The sequence below is a fragment of the Camarhynchus parvulus genome, chromosome 8 (assembly GCF_901933205.1).
Source record: "Camarhynchus parvulus chromosome 8, STF_HiC, whole genome shotgun sequence".
Taxonomy (NCBI): Eukaryota; Metazoa; Chordata; class Aves; order Passeriformes; family Thraupidae; genus Camarhynchus; species Camarhynchus parvulus.
The window spans coordinates 10,396,820-10,417,156 of NC_044578.1; the positions used below are offsets into that span (position 1 = coordinate 10,396,820).

The following is a 20,337-nucleotide window of genomic DNA, read 5'->3' on the forward strand; positions in this document are numbered from 1 at the left end:
TAGACATCTAACGTATGAATATCCTTCCTCAGATTCAGTAAAACATAACTGCCTGCACTTAAAAATTCCTTGACAAGGCAACCTTCGCTTCCTAACACATTGTTATGCATGCTGAAGGTGGATTCAGGGAAGGGCTAAGTAATTTACTGAGTTTAATGACAAATGCCATCCAACTAACTTATTAAGTATCCTGCTTTTGCATTAATGTTGGGCTCCCCATTCCCCCAGCTTGGTCTATTTTGTTTTACTAAGCTCTTTCTTCTATAGTGCCAAGGATTTTCCTACTTGGCACCTTCTTTTCTAAACACAGTGAGATGGCTCTGTGTTAAGGGCACCGGTCACTACAATAACATCTTCTGTACCACAGTTCAAGGATGTTCCAAATGACTCATATTCATAATTTAAAACTCAAGGCACTAATTGTAAGACATCACCTAAGCTCCACTTCACACAGCATCAGTGAGGGTCAAAGGAAACACATATCATACCACTCTTACTGATAATCTCAGCTCCTACACGCGTACTCTGTCAAAAACAATCAGTACTGCTCCTGTGTTTAGACACCACAAGGAGTTATGATCTCAAGTGTATTGTTTGAGCAGCATAATTCTAAAATTTTCAATATCTAAGATGAGAAATTACATATAAAGATGACACACACAGAGCACAGGCACACTTCATAATCACAGATGTGAGAGCTAATAGCAGCAAATAAAGGGACTGCAAGTTTTGGCAAGCAAAACACATACAGAGTTTCAGTCCAGTGCTATCTGCAGCTGATAGGAGATCCAGGTTCAAAGTTCAAAACTTAGTCCCTTTATGGAAAGAGAAAAGTCACTCAGCAACAGGACACATCTTCAGCAACAGGAAACATCCAATTGTAAAGAACATTTCCAATAAACTCTGGGTTTAATAAATTGTCTTAAAACAAGGCTACACTAAATTTGAATGCCTGTCCTGTGTGCCACCTGGCTATACTTCTATCTTCTATGGAGATGTGGGAATAAGACAATTCTTGTTTCAAATAACATACCTGTGAGGGAAGATTCATCCTCATTTGAGAACACACATCATTAAGAGATATCATAATAATGGAACTATCTCATTCTTAACAGTAATTCAATTATGCACTGTACAAAAAAAAGTTTATGCATGTTGCTCTAGCCACTATGTCTTGAAATACCATTCCCATTTACAAAGCACACAGTACTGAAGACCCATAGGTTCTCTCTCCATTTTTGTGGCTCATCCAAAACACCCATTTTATTGACAGCTGACTTCACAGCCAAGCTAAGATCTGAACCCAAATTCCTTGGCCATCCACTCTGTGCAGACATGAGATCCTTTTGTGTTTCAGCCTGGAGCCAGCCAGCTTCCACACCGGGAAACTTGACACGGAGTGCTGAGGCTCAGCACAAGCTCTGTTGCAGGGAGGGCAGGCACAGCTGGCTCTGAGTGAGTCTCTGCAAACTAAGCCATAGCCAACAGGGGTAATTTTGCTATAACCCATGCAGCCCTGAACAAGTCCTTTGATTAAATTGTTTCTCATCCACAAAAATAAACAATCTGATTTTTTTCCAAAGACCCTTGGATAAAAGGCTTGAAAGCTAAGAATGGATACAGCAAAGTATTATCACTTGTCTGGAGAATTCAATGTGGCATCAAGGTCTACTGCTTACACTGTAAACAGAAAAGTCATTCTCTATCACCTCTCAATTTCCTGTCATTTAATTGAAAATAGAGCTCTCTTAGTGATACTGAACTTGAGAGATGTAGTAATATTCCTTTAGGCAATTTTTAATGAATTTCATGGAACCTAACCAACCTTTTTACACTTGCTGTTTTGTGCATTATTCCTTTTTCATCAGGACGTTTGTTATGAAGTGGTAAACGAACTGAACAACACTCGTGTTCTGAACAGATGTATTTTTAAAATGGTCTGAGCATGCCAATTTTCTTTATTCTGCAATGAATGAATGGAATGAAAAGATGTGGCGTCCTACGCCAGCTGGCAAATGCTTCAGAAGGATATTACATTGCTATTGTCTTCAGTAGTGCCCAAATAACTGTTTGGTGGCAGGAAGGGCTGGTATGTTTTGCTCATAAGATCAGTATTTATTTGGATCTACTACATAACTTCTCAGAGCCATGATCAGCATGGTGCTTACTGAGCATCAGGGACTTGCAGCTCCTCCGTGTCCATCACAGCTCCTGATCCAGGGGAAGGCCAACAGCACCTGCTTCTCATCTTGCACTTTCCAGAAAGGAGGTGGACAGTTCCCAGAGACAAAAGACAAGGTGAGATCAAGGTGCTGCAGGCATTCAATGAAGATACACTTGGCTTTGAGGAATACAACTCCAGAGAAGCTACAGAACTATCATAAAGTCACAAAAACACCCAGGCCAAACTCTGCCAATAAAGCTGGTATCCAAGAAGTTTTTTCTTGACAATGAGAAATCCTTTATAGCTAATCCCAAACAGATTCTCAGTATTTTAAGGAGCTCATTATCTCCTAAGACAAGCCTCATATTTTGGTTTCAATTATTACTGTAGCAAAAAGTCAGTCATACTCCCAAATTCCATAGAGGAACATGCAATAAATTACAAAGCAGTATAATTTCTCTCTTTGAAGATAACAATCTATGTAGCAAGACAGAAAATAGGTACTGGCAGTTGGGGAATTACACAGCACAGAGAAAATTAATTCTGTATTTTCATATTGCACAAAAAGCATATATTGTTAGCTTAGATACTATAAAACACAAAGCATTTATAATTTGAAATAAATTGCTTTAGTCTTGTAGCATTTTTCCTAAATATGGACATGGGCTTTTACCTTAATAAAACACAGTTTATGTCTCAAACTTACATATACTCACACAGTTGTCAGAGAACTCTGGAAGGCTGATGCACACTCTTTTCTGGTTTACATAAATGAAGATACCTACACACAATTAATGACAATCAGGACAACAACTATTTTATAGACCGGTCTTGATTTTATGCCTATTGAGCCGCTAAACTATTTTTTCCTCCCTTTCCCTCACATGCAAAAACATTTTCCTTTTCCAACCTAACTCTCAGGAGCCCCTCCATGCTCAAAAGCAGAAGTACAAATACGTCCATCAGGAAATTCACATTCTTGAGTTTCTTTGAAAATGATCTCCAACTCAAGATATTTAGTCAGTGGTCAAAGTTTCCCAAAACCTTAAAGCATGCAATATCTGGCCCAACTACCACAATAACTGCCAACAAGCTCCTATGTAGGGTTTTTACAGTAAGATTTGTCATTTCTCCTGACTCTGCCTGGAGCACAAACAAATTACAGGAAGGACTAAGGTATGAGGTATGAACCTAAAACATCTCCTGAATACAAGTGTTTTAGAGGCTTCTTGTCCAGAAAATGACCACACTTGAATTTCTTTTGCATAGCAAGGATCTAGATCGTTTATTAACATGAAAGGTGATGTTGAACAGAAGGTCTGCTGGATCCATTTTTCACTCATGTATTTTGCACTTTGGGGCCAGGGGGAAGTTTGTGGGAATTCATTTAACTTTTAACAACATCGCCACAACTGATTCCAAAATTTGAAGGGATTTCTGGCTCATCAAATCCTAAAACTTAGTAAGTTTCCAAAACATGCTGAGACTTCCATATTAAATTTTTTATTTGAGAGATCCTACACAATATGTCATTTTATAGGTAGCAGACATACTCAGAGATATGGAGCATAAGTTCTTCCCAAGCTGACGGCTTGGGGAGCAATTTGTCTTACCTTACTGACACACTAACTGGTCTACAAAGGGCATTATGTCTACACAAAAGCCTTCACATCCTAAACCAAACACTGACACAAGCAAATCTGAAATAAAGGTGTTCCCAGAGTATCTGCTTGACTATGAAAACGTCCATACGCAGAGGAAAAAATAACATAAAGAGCTCCAAAACAAGAACCACAGTAACTGAACAGTGCATATATTCTCATTTCCTATTATTTTATTTTACAGAAGTGTTTGATTTTAATTTTGAAAAAAACAGTTCATCAAAACATAGGAAAAATCACCCAGGGATGCACTAAATACTGTCAGTAGTGCCACATTTCCATGTGCAGAAATTGCAGGACAATGAAAAACTTATTGAAATAGCAGCCGCAGGAGTGGAAGTTGATCACCACACACATCACTCAGCCCCTGGACAAATACAGCTGGAGACAATCTAAGGAAAAGTGTTCCTCCTATCACACCACATAGAAAAATACAATGAATCCCTTTAAATTAGCACTTGGCAGAGAAACAAGCCAGTGAGGGGAAAAAAAAGCGACCAACCAAATAAAGCATTAAAATAATTCCAAGGCACCCAGAAGGTTAAATAAGAAGAAACATTGGCTGCAGTCTAGGATCAATTAAATTAAGCTGCTGAGCACCTCCCTGAAGTGTTTCAGTCTTTTTTAAAAAAATAACTCATAGAGTAGTTTCCAAGTCAGCAGTGACTAAAAGCCAGCAGCCATTCTTCTAAGTGGGAAAAGGACAGAAAAAAATGCCAGTGTCACCTCCAGCTACAAGAACTTTTACTGTCCATGGATAAATTCTATCAAAAAGATCCTTGTCAGCCAGACTGAAGGTTAGAGTGACACAAAGCTTGTGTGCAAAACTGGAATAGGCAGCAAAATATAAGAGAACCCAGGAAAGCCACAAAGTCTCTTGCATCTTTGCGACAAGCAATCAAAATGCCTCTGGAAAACAAAACTAAACAAGAAAATCCACCCCAAAAACAGAAGAAAAAAACCTCCAAATCCCAATCCACATCAATGGACCACTTTAATGAAAATATGGAGACAAGGGATAAGCTTGCTTAAGAACAGTAATCCAGCATCCAGTGCAGCAGCATCACTGAAGGATCATCTTTTTGTTGTTGTTGAAGATCCTGTGAAACTGCCAACTCTACTTCACTAAAAGTTGAAACTTCAGAAATTGAGAGATGCCAAGAACAACTCCCTTTCTAAGTCAATTTCCACAAAGAAAATCTACTGTAATCTCAGAAAGACAAAACTTCCACAACACTCCACAACAGACTCCATTTCTTATTAGCATTTCCAGCCACCTGCCAATGTGTGCTTCCAGCCAGGATTTCACAGGCTCACTGGGATTCACAAATTTTAGAGTTTCACCAATTTTGGATTACTCCACTAGCAGAACTCCTTATAAGAGGCAACAGTCATTTTATTAACCTTATTCTAAAACAGCTGCCTCATCTAACACAACTTCTTTTGACTGGCAAAAAAACCCAACAGCTTGATGTTGGCAGGTCTGGGATCAACTCAGAAATGGAAAAAGGCCTTTTCTTGATTTGTGACAAGTCATCAATTTTGGCAACTTTTTGGCCCTAAATTTGACTATGAAATTGCCTACACAACTGAGCAGATGATAGGGAAAGAGAGGAGAGGATTAAGGGAAGGGAGATAGCAATGAGTAGGGCATTCTACAAATAAAGAATATTGCAGAAGCCTGACACAGCAGTTCACAAAACACAAAGGGCTGCTGGTCACTCAGAAAAGGCAAACTGTGTTGAATGGCTTAAGCTGTTGGGTTTTAAAGTCAAGGACTGGTTGTAGAGGAAGAGGTTCTTAGGTTTTATAAGGTTTTTAAACTGTAATAAAAGAGTGTCTTTCTCAGGCTGGATAACTTTGACATTCGTTTTAAACCATACTAAAACAAACATGGCCACCAACCCTCCCAAATGGAATCAAGAAATGGCAACACTAACCACAGTAGGTGCTATTCAAGGCAATACACAAACCTCAGCATCTCAAGGCCAAGGACACCATATGGAGAAACACAAGCTAAAAGCAGGATTTAGGGCCAACTTCAAAATTGTACACATGTAAGAGAATTGCAACCACTTTAACATCCTCACTGCATCTGAGCAACTCCATTATCACCAGCCCCAGGCCCTCAAGACTTCAGAGAAGGAAACAAAACTATCAATTGCAGCAGAGCACTTTCCCACAGCTGGTTTTAATTAAGCTAATTTAGCAGTAGTGACTGACAGCCAAGCAGAGCCCTCCCAAATCACTTTGCAAGCATTTTTGCCAGCATTTCACCATCTGTGATAACCAGGATACTTGATACTAACTAGAATCTGTCTGAGGGACAGCATTTTAGAACCATGTCCACTCCTTTAAAATCATCTGGTACAGCCACTGCTTACAGGTAACTGGAGCCACTGTTTACAGATAATGGAGTGGGGGGAGAAGATGCAGAACTTGAGGAAAGGCGTTGGATAAATTCCACTGAGAAAACCACTCCTGAAAAAGCAGGTAGATCACTTGCCAGAATCCCATAATACCTTGGCCATATCCATGGTACATGAAACCTATAAATGATCACATGGATATTGAGGAGATTTTGGAGCTGTAACAAACAGAATGGCCCATATAATTTCTAGGCTAGTTGTGTAGTTTTTCTTTTATGGATATGTGCAGGACACGGCAGATTCAGCACGAAGAAATGCTTTGAGTTATACCATGATGTCAGAACAACCCAGGGTATGGCCAGACTGTGCAAATGTAAGCCCCATTAAGGGAATGAGAAAGGGTCTAGAAAAGGAGTAACTTTAATGGCATCTAACTACATGGAAATGTTTTTCTAAGGTAAATCTGTGACCAGCAATTGGAGTGGGAGACACTAATGGTATCAGTACCAGCACTGATACATGAGACCAACATACATAAGGAACAGATGGATCAGTAAATATAAGTCAAGAACATTAAAAAAATAAAATAATCAGCCTTCTGCAGGAACACTTAGCAAGTACCCACACCTGGTCTGTCTGGTTCACTCAAGGTATGAATATCTGATACAAACACTAGTTCAGACTACAACACTGACCTGGCCACCTTCCATAAATGCAGATTGCTGTCATTAAAGCCAGGGAAGTTGCCAGGAACCAAGCCTTAAGTCTGAACCAAGGCACAGGAAACAGTGAAAGTTGAAGGATCATAAGTCTGGGCTTCACAAGAGCAGAATTCAGGGACCAGATTCAGAAAAACCCATGGGATTTGGGCCTCAGGAGAAGACCGGTGCAGGAGAGTTTGCTCATTTTGAAGAATGATCTCAACCATGCTCATGAATCATAGAGCCAATGCACAGAAAATCAAGAAATGGTACCAGGAGACTCACATGGATCAACAAGGACGTTTTGACAATACTCAGACATAAAAAGAATGCGCGCAAGAGGTGGGAGTGGGGTCAGGTGAGCAGAGACAAATGTAGAGACACTGTCCTAGTGTGCAAAGACAGACTTGGGAAGGTCAAATCCTGCCTGGAGCTGAAAACAGTCAGGGACAAGAAGTGCTTCTACAAGCAATAGAGCAGTAAAAAGAAGACTAGAGAAAATGTGGGCCTGCTGCCGAGAAAAAAATATGGAAAAGGCCTGGAGAAATGGGCAGGCAGATCTCATGAAGTTCAGCAAAGAAAAATGCAAAGTCCTGCTCCTGGAGAGGAACAACTATGCCCTACAGGCTGGGTGCCAACCTACTGGAAAACAGCTTTGCAGAGAAGAACCTGGGAATCTGGGTGGAGCAGCTGACCCGAGGCAGCAGCATGCCCTGGTCACAAAGGCAGCCACCAGCCCCCAGGGTGGGGGACCCTTCCCCTGCCTCAGCACTGGGGGGCTCTGCTGCAGGGCTGGGGCACTGCTGGGCTCCCCTCTGCACAGACACACACTGGAACAAGTCCAGCGAGCTAAGATGATTAAAGGATTGGAGCATCTGCCACGAGGGGAGGCTGAGAGAGCTGGGATTGCTCAGCCTTGAGCAGGGAAGGCTCAGGAGGATCTTAGTAACTTAACCTGATGGGCAGGATTAAAGTAGGCAGAGATGGGCTCAGAGGTGAGGTGACCAGTGAAAGGACAATAGGCAATGGGAACAAAGCGAGAAGCAGGAAATTTTGTTTTCTGAAAACCTAAGAAATTCTGTTTTCTGAAAACATAAGAAAAAACCACATCTGTACTATGGGGGTGCCGCCAAGTTACAACTATTTTGTGACTCTGTGAAACACCCTTGTGTTCTAAATAAGTATTACTCTTAGGATTTTAGTGCAAGTACTGCCCCTCAATTGAGATTGCTTCAGAGCAAATTAAATGCAGAGGAATCAACTGCAAAAAAAGACAAACCTTCCAGTCTGCTGGTAAGACAATGCCAGGCAAAAATTCTGAACAAAGCCTTAAAATAGTGAGAACTCAATTTATCCCAAATAGAGCACAGGGTAAATCTAATAACTACAAGGTTAGGGTTCACTTAGAAAGAATTTCCTTCCCAGTATAATGAAATATATTGTTAATGGTTACTATTTGAGTCCAGGAGTGAAAATCCAACGATCCTGCTGAGGTCATGATTATCATCCATAATAAACTGGGTTTTACTACTGGCTTTCACAAGAGGAGCAGACAGTTAAATACAATGTGCACACTGGAGTGTTTTGGCCAGGGATTGAGCTAGAAGGACCTAGGCAGTTTCTCTACAGCTGTTCAACATATTCAACATGACTGGAGCGTCCTACACTGACAAATTCCCCCATCAAATTTCACCCTTCAGAAGATTTCAAGTCGGTGGATTATTAATGCCCTGCATTCTGCTAGAGAAAATGTACATAGTGATGCGCCAGAAGGCACAGCTTCCCACCACAGCCCCAAACAGCCCATTCCCCTAGGCCCCCTCCTTTGAGCCATCACAAGGGCTCCCATGGCTGAAAGGTCAGACTTTCCATTTTGGTTTTCTGCTGTTTTGCAGTAGGCTGGCATTTTTTGCCATGCCATCAGTCAAACTGAAACAGCTGGCTCAAGGTAAGCTGTAGAAATAATGGCTAGGGTTGAAGCACAAAGAATGCAAGTGATGTTCCAAAACACAGTTATAGCCAGTGCTAGCAGTGTTTCCTGCAGCCAAAGGCACATTAATACCTTTCTATCCACTCCTCCTCTACTGCGGCTCTACCCCTACTAGGCATCTTGTTTTCTGCTCCCAACAGATTCCATCACTGAAAGCTACCTACCATCCCAGAAACATGCAGAAGAATGAAGACAGATTGGGAAAAGGTTATTGTGGCCTATGAATACTTTTTTGGTTTTTAAGCCTGTCCATATAAAGTCTTCTCTTAATGAAATCACACTGTTATATCTGTAAAATTATTCATGAGGACAAACCATGATGAGAGGTAGACTCAGCACAAAGTGCTCCAGTGAGTTTGCACTATACCTACTATATCTTATACCCACAAGACACCATGGCTTAGATCCCTTTGCAAAGCAGAAAGCCTCACTCACAAAGTAGTTCTTTTTGCCAACTTAATATCAAATAAGCCCATACCAGAATTCCATGGAATCACAGAATGTTTTGGTTTGGAAGGGATCTTAAAAACCATCTAGTTCCAATCCTCTGCCATGGGCAGGGATAACTTCCACTAGACCATGTTGCTCAAATCCCAGTCCAACCTAACCTTCAAAGCTTCCAGGAATGAGGCAGCCACAACTTCTCTGGGAACCCTCTTCTAGTGCTTCACCACCCTCACAGTAAATAATTTCTTCCTAATATTCAGTCTAAACCTACACTCTCAGTTTGAAACCATTTCCATAAGCATAGGTACATTACAGTAGAGTCAGAATACAGCAGTGACCAAACTGAAGGTATCTCATCAGGATTACCAATTCCAACCCCAAATTAACACCAACCTCAAGGCCAGACAGGATACTTTGGCAGCAAAGCAAAATTTAGGAGATTTTCACACCCTGTGTGGCCCAGCACATCACTGCAACTGCCCCCAGCACAGCTGTGCCATGACAACTGCTCACAGGGAGAGGGGAGGTGATAAACTGGATCACTGAGAAAGTATGGGACAAAAATCACCAAAAATAGTCCTTAAAAATGATACTATTAAGTAGCCACTTAGAGCAGATTTATCACAAAAATCAACACACTCTGTAACTGTACTCTCAGAAACTGAGATTTGGAAAGCTCAGGTCCTTTCCACAGAACCGAAATGATCCCTGGCAAAATGGTAACATTCCTTAAAAGTCGGTCTTAAATAACAGCCCACCTGTTGACATTCAAATAAAACACAACTCTGGTGAACAGCAGCCAGAGACTGTGCAAGAATGTGGTAAATAAAACACAGGAGGAGAGAGCAGGGCTGTCCAACAAGAGATGGAATAATTGCAACTTTGTCCCCAAACTTTTACTGGTTTTTTAATAGTTTATCTCCAGAAGAAAAACTCTCTGGAAAGTTCCAGCATAATCAACTCCTCAATCTAGAACAAAGAAGGAACAGTCCTTCCACAACACTGAAGGACAAAAAACAACTGTATCAGAACACACATCTTTGAAGCACTTTCTGTGACATCAGAACTAATGAGAAAACATTCATACTTAATTGGGGGTTTCTCCACAAAACTACTCAGTAAATCCATAAATGCATGCTATGAAGACAGGGCAGTAATCCAACAACGACTAATAACATGTCAACAGTTCCAGTGAGTAACATATTAGGAGCAAAAAAAAATTCCAAACTCGGTGTGAAAAACCTCATTTTTTATCTTGCACCAACAGTACCCTCTGCTGTTCCAAAGCAGCACTGCATAAGGTGACATCCAGCCCTGACCATCGGAATACTCCATCCATCAAAAGCATGCACCTAGCTTTATTCATTAATTATCCCACTTCCTGTAAAGATGTTCCAGATGTATTGGTTACTTCCTACTGCCGAGCCAGGTTTTGGGTTGGTTATAATGTTAATATATTTATTGTCCCAAGACCTTCTTCTGTGATTAGAAAAAATACAGTTTTAGCCTTAGAAATAATTTTTAAATTAATTTTTTTAATTAACATAAACAAAATAAATGGAAGGCTATCCTCTATGGAAGACAAGACCCAGTCAATACCACAGTAATATTTTTCTGGAACATTTCTGTGAAGCCAAAAGGGGGTTTTAGATTTTAAAATTAGTGTATTGCTCAACAGCCACACATCAGATATTCTACCACAAGGTTTTTCAAAACATCTTGAGGGCTACATCCCATCTGGCAAATGGCCCTAGGGGAAAAAACACAGGAAGACTCCTGTACTTCTGATATCCTCTGATAACCCAGCATGCCCATACTGGAAGAAGGACCATCACACTGCAGATGCAGCACAGCAAGAGCAGAAACAGGGAGGTGAGGCAGAGAATTCCCCTGTGATGAAAATTCCAGACCCATTCACGCAGGGTCACCATGAAGCTTCAGCAAAATCCCTGAACCTGAGGAGACACCACCCTCAGAGTGTCCAGCTGATGATCACCAGCAGCAGAGAAATTCAGAAATGGAGTGTACTACTGTTCTTGTCCCCTCACGTGGAAGGCAATGTGAGGGAGGACAAGCACAAATTGTAGGAGCACTACAGGGGAAAAAATGCCCCCAAATGGGATTTGAGGCACAGACATCTCACCACAGGCAGCCTGTATGAACAAGCACAGGGAGGAAAAGACATACAAGAACAAGGAATGCTCTAACTAGATTACATGGTCAAGATGACTGTGCCAAAATTGAACTGTGAATGAATACACAAGTATAATCCAGAACTATAGGGAAAAAAAAAAACCAAAACAAACAAACCAGAAAATAGAACTCTTTCAGTACAGAGAAGAAACAAATTTGTACAACTTGCGATGGAAAAGAAACCTCTACTGCCTGATCTCAAAAGCTTTTCAGGGCAGGGTGACACATGACAGAAAATGTCTACATAGCTTAAAACCAAAAGAAACTGAACAAAACATGTTGTCCTTAACTATACTGTCAACAAGACACTTCCACCCAGTTCAGTATCTTCTTCTGAAGCAATGGGAGACAGCAGTCAGCTGCCTCTGACCAAAGGACACAGCTTTGAAGCTTCAAGGCTGGTTTCATGTCTTTCTATCAAGAGCAGACTTAGAACCAAATTTTCATACATTTAACAGCAACACGACTTCCAAGTGTATGGCAAGTATACAAATATTTGATCTTGGCAAGGGAACAAAGTACTTCCAAGGGGACTCAATGGTGTTGTAATGAGTTATAGTGAACAGCAAGCTGATCTGAATTGGCACCACAACACTGAAACCCTCATGTCTTTGCACTGAAAAGCATCAACTGGAGCACAACTGCAAACCACATTTTTCTATTCCGCTCATTCCAAAGAAATACATGCTGGAGCACCACACGCCAAGAAACATACGTACAAGTTAGAGAGTATTTGGAAGTAGCAATGTTTAATATTTTTAAAAATTTCTCCACTAGAAAGATTATAAAGCCCAAATCTGAAGAAAATAAGACTGCAAGAAGCTTATCAACTAATCTAAAACTCACAAACACATGTTGAGGGGAGAAAAAAAATTAAAACGAGAGGGTGAAAGTCAGAAAAGCTTGCAATTGGCTTCATTGTGGTCAAAAGGATTTAGAGTAGACATCAGGAAAAATCTGTCTAGAGGGAAGAACAATTAAGCACTGGGACAGATTGTACCAGTTCCCCTAATTAGATTTTATAGAGTACTTATGACATATGTTTGAATAAAAAGATGTTAAAAATATTGTCTCTAAAAGTCCAGAGAAAGACCTGGGGTAGTTATTTCCAGTGCTATTTGCTACAATTTCCTATGAAGGAAAACATTTTGAATGGCCATTATTAAAATATACAACCTCTAAAATAAGTAGTAACATTTAAGGTCAGATAATCAAGAAAACACACAGTACTAGAAATCAAGCTTATTAATCTACACTTTAAAAAAGCACAGGACAATTATTTTTCAAATTAAATATTTACTAAAGGACCTTAGAAAGTACCTAAATTTTATACAGAAGGAAAGGAAACTGCCTTGTACTTCCAGCTCATTCCCTGTTGTTTCTCAATGCCAGTGAGGTAGCTGGACTAAATGCCAGAGCGCCAGGAGTATAAAAATTCAAGATAACTGCACTGAGGTCCATAACATAAATATGAAAATAAGTTAAAAATAAATACTAATTATGTTTTCAAAACTTAAATAATTATTTTGGAGCTTAACACTATCCCTTTCTTACCTACAGACTGACTGTTCAGGACTGTTATTCTCACTTGCTGATATTATCTTGCTGCTGTCAGTGCTTTAAAAAAAAAAAAAAAAATTAATTTGCAACCATTTTTAGCATTAGGACAACAATAAGGAAGGAGGTTTCTGCTTGATGGCCAAAGCAACATAATTCTTCAATACAAGTCCTAAGAAGGTTACAATCACAACAATGTAACTTCTTTCTCAGTACAATTGACCAACATCCCTCTAGAAATTAGAGACTGGTTCAAGCCTGTCCTTTAAAAGAAGCCAAAAACATTTGCCTTGATGGAGAAATAACACGGAAGAAAAGAGAAATTAAAAATTATTAACACAGATTTGCTTCTATCTTCAAGATGAAACTTGCAATATGCAAGCACCTCCACATGTTTGTAATCCTGACAGAGCCCAACATTCAATATGCAATTGCAGGGGATTTATACCCCACGTGATTCCAAGTAACTGCATTCCCCAAACACTTTATTGGACCAGACAGACATTCCAGAGATGAGGTTTCACACTGTACAGGATGCAGGAAGGGAACCACCCAGCAATCTATGCGAGATGAAGCCTTCTGGAAATATTCATCCCACTGGACACGGACACAGGAAATACCACAAATAATGCTTTTTAATTAAAATGTGTTACAAAGTGTACATAGGCACACACTAGAAGGAACTGGTAAAAAATATAATAAAATGCCTTAGAAAAGGACTATACTCACTTCTCAACTCCTACTAAAAGAAAAGAAATTATGGTATTTGTTATGGATTAATAGCTTTGGAAATCTCACCTTTCAAGGACAATAAGTGGAGGTGCTATGAGGAAGAGAAAGTCACTACTGTTGGTGCAGTCACTGCAGGCAGAAAGAGATACTTGTGTGCAATGGCTAAAAGGACTCAAAAGGGAAATGAATTTGCAACATACAACACTATGGTTGCCACCAGCACATATCTTATTGCACAATTAATGAAATACCTCCAGTGTTCCTATACCACAGAGTTTTGAATCAATGAAGCAATTCATGGGAGAGATTTAAAGAGCTTAGTGTGTATACCTGACTGAAAAAATAAACTGCCTCAAAAATAGTTTGGAAAACAACATCTGTGTTACACGAGGAACTAGAACCTGAAGAAAATTGAAGAAAGATGTGCAAAAAGTTGAAGCATGATCAAATAAGCAATACAAATGCTCAAAAGGATTAGAAAAAACAAACATAAGTACAAAAGGAAGACTTTAAGGACACCACTCCTTTTGGATGCAACACATTGCAGTTCCCAACTCCCTCTGAAACAGGTTGCAACCCCAAATTTATAGTCACTTCAATAAAGAACAAACCTATGTTCAACACTCTAGATATCTCCACATTTTTAGTCACAATCCAGACATGCCTATCATTAATAGCTGGCAGCAGCAGAAGTTGTTCAAACACATCAGTGTTCACACCCAATCCAGCCATTTTCAGCAGCTCTGCCTTCTCCAGAGGGAACCAGTTACAACATGCATGGCCCCCCTTGCAACCATCCTCTTCTGACCAGCCCTCAGCTTCTGATTTCACAGCAGTCAGTAACAGCCATCCTCTTTCAAACAGTTCTTTGTTATTCTGAGCTTACTAAACAGCTGTGTGTCAAGCACTCAGAGCCTAAATGAGAAGCATTGCACAAACAGCCACTGCCTTTCCTCACTGACCTTCTCATCTGTTGAGCTCTGAAATTTCGAGAGACAGCCCTGATTACTTTGGTAATTACTTCTCACACTGTCTCCTGGTCTTCACTTTATACCTACAATTATAAACCCAAAAAAAGTGTAGGCATATGGAACACATATTCAATTCTCATTCTATCCTGCAAGTCCTTCAGGGGAAGGAAGTGACAATGGCCACCAATTACAGATTAGGATGTTCTGACTGGACATTAGGAAAAATGTCTCTACCACAGCACAATGGAACAGGTTGCCCAGAGAGGGTGCCTGGTACCTGAAGTCTGTTTTTCTACTCATCACTCTGTTCTGTACTCCCTTAAAAATAACTGCTTTTGGACTGACCCCCTTGAGAAGCATAAGGCCTTTGTGGCAGCAACATCAATACCTACATTGTTATTGTATATTCAATACATTCAATATTGTACATTCCATGTTAAGTGTCCCTTCATTCACCTGACATTTCTTCAACCAACTCCAATATGAGCACCTCGAATGCAACAAATGCATGACAAAGAGGTGCGTGAAACATGAGGTGACGTACCAAAAAATATATAGAACTATTTAACTGACATAAAACAGAAAAAAAGTTTAGGAAAAGGGGTACAGGAATACACAAATGTAAAAAACCACTCCAAATGACAATGAACCCTCTGTTCTACTACATCATGCCTGGTCCCTAGGGAGGGCTACAGACAAACAAGGGATTGTGCAGGGATTGTGCAGATGATCAAACACCAGGGCACTGACACAAGGCCTGTGAGGAGAGACTGAGGCAATGAGCTTGTTTAGCCTGCACCTGGGAGAGGCCAAAGGGCAGCCCTCCAGCACCTGCAGGAGGCTCCCCAGGAAATGGAGCCTGGTTCCCAAAGTGCCACATGGTGGGACGATGAGAGGCAGTGGGCACAAGCTGAAACAAGAGGTTTGGAGTGTTGGATGTCAAAAGAAATCTGTTCACCATGAAGACAGCAAAGCATTAGAAAACACTCTACAGAAAGGTTGTGCAGTCTCCATTCTTGGAAGTTTTCAAAACCTGCCTGGATAAAGATTTGGTCTCAGCTAATAATGGATGCTGCTTTGACCAGGAGGTTGGACTAGAAATTTAGTGACATTCATTCCAACTATTATTATCCTCTAATTTTGCAAAGTCTTGCTCTATTCTTAAAAACACTAAAGATTTTTTAAGGTATTTTAAACCTGAACAAATTGAATATTAAAACTAATCCATGTAGATTTATTTTCCTCTAGCTTACCATATCTGGATACATAATATAAGATGGAAAGGGTTATTTTTCCCACTCTTTACACATTGCACATGTAAGCACACAAATGTGAGTGTACTACAGTTACCTTTACGTAAAAGAGCTCTTTTTACTACTAAGCCTGCAACAATAATGGGTAAACAGAATCGGAGAGAAATATACAAATAACTCAGGTGAAAGATGCAAAACATTCTGCTTTAAACAACAGAATAGAGATGGAAATTCTGAACATATCTAATATTTCTATTTATGAATAGGGCTAATTCTGATACTTTCCAAGACTAATTTGCAATCTCACCCTGCTTTGCTAGAATAAATCTACTTTCATCCTCAAGCTGATCTCATGTCAACAGTTACAATGTGCAAACCTAAGTAGTACAAAGATTAGTTGCTTTCAAAGAAATAACGTAGTATGTGCACTTAATCTTTCAGGTGCTTACAATACAGGAAACATTTGGAAAAGTACTGCTTCAATTACAATATATTTTTTTCTAAGTAAGTTCTCATAAAGAAGTTTAATATCTTGAAATACTATTCATTCTCCTTCCTAAACTGGCTTTCTACAATCTTGTTAGTCACACTTTCTTAGCCTTTCCAACCTCTATGTAGATGCTAAATTATTTTCAGAACCCAGGTAAATTCTTAAGAGTCTCATTGCAATTTCTACACAGAGTTAAACACTAACTACCCTGTTTTCTTAAACACCTTTTGAAAAAACAAACAAATAGAATACTTTGCCATTCATTTAGGGCAATTTTATCAAGCATTTCAAAAACATTCATTATCTCCCCATCTTCTTAACACATTTATGTTTTAACTAGCCTTTAGGGGTGCTTTTTCAGAGAACACCATTAGTCTGGGAAGCTCAATACCATGTGAAGATGGTAACAGAAGCTCTCATATAGGTTTGCAAAGCAGTCAGACAAGTTTATGTCTGAAAATTTTAACAGGCACTATTATATAAAAAGATAACATATCTACCTTAGGAAACCAAAGGTCACACACTGTAGGAAGAGAGGAGAATAGGATGGGAGAAACAACAGTACCTGCTAACCCCACAGTCTGCTGCTTGTGCCTCTGGCCTGAGCAGGCCCAGCCATCCTTACACGAGACGGGTACCAGTGACAGAGGGGCAGAACTCACCTGCACAGATTCTGCCATGAGAGACATTTACAACAGATATGCTTCTTAACACAAACTTGTCTCCTAAAGCTTTTATTTTACTTCTTTCTTTAAAGTACGTGAAACTAAGAGCAGCAGTTGTTTCAATAATTATAAACATGCCATCATCACTTGTTGGTGGACTGCAGTATATTTTCATTTTCAGTTCACATATCAATTCTACCTGATGGAAAGCAATTCAAATTATCAAATGTGTCTTTATTTTCCTGCTGCTTCAACCTCTGCAGAAGGATCTGCAGGTTTTCTGGACTTTCCAATTATTCAAGATTAAAAGCATCCAGATTTTCTCCACAGCAGCAACCCATGAGATAAGATTAAATTGTAAGAACATTTCTTCTCTCTCCTCAGCTGGCAAAGTCCTCTAAATAGAATGAGCTGTTTTGTAAATAAATGAAGTAACAAAGTCTGACTTCGTAAAAATTTTAGATTTGTCTACATTTTCTTCTCCCTGCAATAATGCAAGCATGGTACTCAAAACTTTATATTCCTGTGTGATCTCTCCAGATTCTCTGGGCAAACACAGAGTTTCAATTGAATGCAAAATAAAAAAAAAAAAATCCACTAGGAAAGACCCTCTAAACACAGTACGCCATCTGAATTATCAGATATTATGAAAAGAGCTACAGGCAACAGTAATGGACTGTTAAATATAAGTGGATATAAATAGCAAGGTTCCTCCAAATTAAGGTACTGTAAAACCAAATGACTCCAAGGAAGTTTTCTTAATTTTCACCCAGGGGACGGCAGCGGCCATTCTGTAACTGTGATGAAAATAAGAATGCTCTGGGGTTTTGGTTTTGGGGGTTCTCGTGGTTTTTTTAACCCAACATTTTGCCGCGGCCGTGACGTGGCGGGCGCGCCGGGTCTCTGCTGCCCCCGCGCGGTACCCGGGCGCTACTGCAGGCGCGGCCGCCCATCCTTCCTCACCCGCGGGGCCCCGCGGAGCTTCCCGGAAAATCCTGATGTTTCCCTAAAAATCCTGATGTTTCCGTAAAAATCTTGAGTTAAGCATGCCGACCTGTCCGGGATTTAAAATAACATTTCCCAAAGAGCTGGAGGGGGAAGGAAGAGAAGGTCCCTGTATTTTCACACGATATCAGTTCCCTGGATTAATTCCCTACACAAACAAGTTTTTTAGATATCTGAACGCAAGCCAGAGGAGCAGAAACTGCTTAGACAGGAGCTCTGCAGAAACTTTCCAGTACAGAAATCCTGTTTCACATTACCTACCCTGTCATGTTATTGAATCTTTACAAAGACTGAAGTATTTCATTGGAAAAAAAAAATAAAGAGCACAAATCATCTAGTTCCAATTCCTCCACTGTGGGCAGAGGACACCTTCCAATAGACCAGGTTGGTCAATGCCCCATCCAGCCCAGCCTTAAACACTTCCAGGGATGGGGGATCCACAACTTCTCCAGGCCATGTTCCAGTGTCTCGCCATCTTCACAGTGAAGAATTTCTTCCTCATACCTAACTGAAATCAATGCATAAACCTATCTTTCAAAAGTGTAGAAATATTAAAATTATATTTGAAGCATTGTTAAATAAAAAGGCAAAATTAGAAAATTCAATCAAAATTAACATATTTTTCCACTGTAATTCAATTTGCACTCATTATGTTGCATTAACTCAGGCTTTTGCCTCTAATGAAGTATCTGACCCAAACACAACCGCTCTGGAGTCAAATATATAGAAAATAATATTAAAATGAATCATAATGAAAAATAATAAAAGCCTTTCCATTGTTCAGATAAGGCACTTTGAAACAGAGATTATAGCAGCAGTGCTAACAAAAAAAAGCAGCATTACTAATTTCCTAGCAGCTTAATGGAGAACCACCCATGCTCCACTTGGAACCTGATAGAATTGTGTGAGGCAAGTCTCAAAAGGCTGAAAAGTCTTTGCAAGTAAATTCACAGTAATTAGGTTTCTAATTATACCCAGAGCATTAATGATTGCTATGGTTAAAACAGCCTGAACTGTTTCATTTTTCCTCTCTTTCTGAAAGCTCAGTCTTTCTGTTTAAGCAGAAATTCTAGAAGTTTAGTCTGCCTGAACATGTATTTGTTTAAAGTTTAAACTTTAGAATAACAGAGCGTCTTGACCTTATATATGGAGAGCAAAATTAAACTTTTCCACTACAAAAAAAAATACTCCCCAGTATTGAAGCAGCTAGAAAGCAAGAAGTACAGGGCCTTTGATGGGGTAAATCTGAAGGCTGAAAAGCCCCAGACCAGAATTCACAACAGTTCAGGCTGTACATGTAGTTCTGAAAGCACTTGATGCATCTGAGGCAGCTTCTAGCAGCAACTCACAGCAGCCACATCACGCCCTAATTACAGCACCTACATCACTCCAGCAGCACTGCCCATGCAGACCATGCTTTATCATCAGTACAGCTCTCTGAAATACTGCCTGTGCTTTTACAAGCATCCACAGGTGACCCCTGCCACAAGCAAGCAACAGCAACATATTGCTGCCCTCCTAAACCAGAGACACAGAATGTGTAATTACAGGACAGTGAGTCTCATTTGGCCAGCTGGACTGAGATGAAAAACCTTGAGACCTTTATTCTATTCATAGCTCTGCCCTTGAGCTGCTGCATGACGTAGAAAAATTTGACTTTTCTGTGCCTCAGCTTCCTCTGCCTTCCTGAGTCAGGTCTATTCATCACCCTTCATCCTAAGATATGTGCCTCAGTACATTTTTTCATTAGTATGTCTGGGCACAATTACAGCTGAGAAACAATATTTACATAGTATTTTATAGCTACTCTGAGATTGATTAACTTGCAACAAAGACAAATAGATGCAATTGCACCTATAAATTATTAACATTGCAACAGTAAGGGTAAGCCTTCAGAAGTAGGAAGCCATCAGCTACTTATCTGTCAGTAAAACTCAGCTTTTATTAATTTCTGTGCCATCTTTTTTTCACTACTTCTTTTAAAGCATACATGCATCTGTTCATAGTGCTTTGAAAGAAGAGCCTCCTTGGAACATGCATACTCACTGTAGTTAGAGAAGCTCTCAGTTAAACTTTTCTGTAGTTATTATCTCTTTTGTTCTGTGAGTGATTAAGGAGTACACTTCCTGCACTGCTGCA

At 39.9% G+C, this 20,337-nt stretch overlaps 1 protein-coding gene across 4 annotated transcripts in view; it reads right to left on the bottom strand.

Annotated features, from left to right (window-relative positions):
• ST3GAL3 (ST3 beta-galactoside alpha-2,3-sialyltransferase 3) overlaps positions 1-20,337 on the bottom strand; it is a 161,230-nt gene that overhangs the window by 131,487 nt on the left and 9,406 nt on the right. The window contains exon 2 of one of the 4 annotated variants that reach the window (XM_030953035.1): positions 13,080-13,142. The exons of the other annotated variants lie outside the window; for them this stretch is intronic. The gene's annotated coding sequence lies outside the window, so the exon portion shown is untranslated. The remainder of the gene's footprint in view (positions 1-13,079; positions 13,143-20,337) is intronic. 4 annotated transcript variants of the gene reach the window in all.